General features: G+C 56.4%; 1 protein-coding gene across 4 annotated transcripts in view; it reads right to left on the bottom strand.

Moving 5' to 3' along the window:
- The window catches only part of Kcnh3 (potassium voltage-gated channel subfamily H member 3), an 18,268-nt gene that overhangs the window by 11,370 nt on the left and 5,193 nt on the right, over nucleotides 1–1,705 (bottom strand). The gene's annotated exons all lie outside the window — the stretch shown is intronic.

The raw sequence follows: 1,705 nt of genomic DNA, 5'->3' as shown, positions 1-1,705 counted from the left end.
AGGCTCCTGCATAGGGGCAGAGAGGCAGGGGGACAGAGGGGCAGAGGGGCAGGGGGACAATGGGGCAGAGGGGCAGAGGGGCAGGGGGACAGAGGGACAGAGGGACAGAGGGGCTGAGGGGCAGAGGGGCAGGGGGACAGGGGGACAGAGGGGCAGGGGGACAGAGGGGCAGAGGGGCTGAGGGGCAGGGGGCAGAGGTTATATTGTAGGATAGGAACCAAACTGAGAGGATCTCAAGGCAGGGTGTCAAAGCTAAGGATTAGTAGGCGGGGGCTCGACAGTGTACTTAGCCTTAAATGGTAAGGAGGGTAGTTTTTTAAACCTCCCTTCCGTTTTCCTTTCTTTCCTTTTGCGTGTGTGCACACACATGTCCTGGTGTGCTTGTGAAGGTCAGAGGACAATTTGTGGAAGTCCATTCTCTCTTTCTACCATGTGGGCCCTGGGGAGCAGCCTCAGGTTTGCCAGGCCGGGCAGTATGCACCTTAACTCATTAAGCCATGGCATGTGGACTCCAGACCAAGGGTATCTGGATCTGTTGCAAAGAATGGGATGCATCTGTGGATTTGGTGCTTCAGGGCCACTTGGAGGTGAGCCAGAGACAGGGACAGGGTGGCAGCTGACCCTAGAGCTGCCTCATCTAGACTCCCCCAGGGAAGGGCAGGTGCCAAGGAGCTGGCACGGCTGGAGTGTCCCCGTTTCCACATGCTCGGCAACTAGAGGGCTCAGGGGAGCAGCCAGGTGTGTCCTCTGAGCCCGCACCTGTCTCCACGCACCTGGCAAGGAGAGAGTTCACAGGTGCCTCCTTCATCTCTTGGGGGAGCTGATGAGAGCAGGTTCTAAGAATGGCCAGTGACCCCGCTGAGGTCACTAGACAGGAGAGGCCACCCAAGCAGCTAGGAACTCAACCAACGTCAGTTGCTGAGAAGCCGACAGAGAGCTCAGGGTGTGGAAGGAAAGGCGTGCTCAGTTTGGGATGCACCAGAAGTTAGAAATGGCTGTGGTGGGTCTGAGGAATGGGAAGGGCGAAAATTGAGATGCCCTTAGGGTGATGTCAGTGGTGCTAGTGATGGGAACCGCTGTGAGGAGGGAGAAGGGACCCACAGGAAACCTGTCTGCAGTCTCTGAGACTTGGAGGGGCTGGAAAGAGGGGCCCAGCACCAGTGTGGCTGGCGGAGTCAGGGGCTACATAGGCTTACAGCCCCAGAGAATTTCCACAGCCTCGTGGGTGATGTGGAGACGTGAGGGTGGAGATGCTCAGCGAGTGTTAAGACCCAGTGAGTGGGAGGAAGGAGGAGCCGAACAATGAAGGAGAAAGGAAGGAGGGAAGACACCAGGATAAAAGGGTTCAGGGAGAATGTGGATTCAGGTACCACAGTGAAAGACAAAGTATGAAAAGGGACAGCAGCCTGGAGAACATGTAGGGACAAGCATCAAGGAAAGTGGCTTTATAGGAAACCACGAGGTCAGCAGGTCCTTACCTGGCCATCCACAGCTGGGCAGGAGTTTGAGAAATGTGACCAAGGTCACCAGAAGGACACTAGGGGTGACTGAGACTCCCCGAGGCAGTCACCAGGCTGTCTCCACACGGTGGTGGCCATCTCTCTGTCTCTCTCTCTCTGTCTCTCTCTCTCTGTCTCTCTCTCTCTCTGTCTCTCTCTCTGTCTCTCTCTCTCTGTCTCTCTCTCTGTCTCTCTCTCTGTCTCTC

This window comes from Mus caroli, chromosome 15 (assembly GCF_900094665.2).
Source record: "Mus caroli chromosome 15, CAROLI_EIJ_v1.1, whole genome shotgun sequence".
NCBI classification, from domain to species: domain Eukaryota; kingdom Metazoa; phylum Chordata; class Mammalia; order Rodentia; family Muridae; genus Mus; species Mus caroli.
The sequence above is the reverse complement of the archived record's forward strand: the minus strand, read 5'-3'. Positions and strand labels throughout refer to the sequence as shown.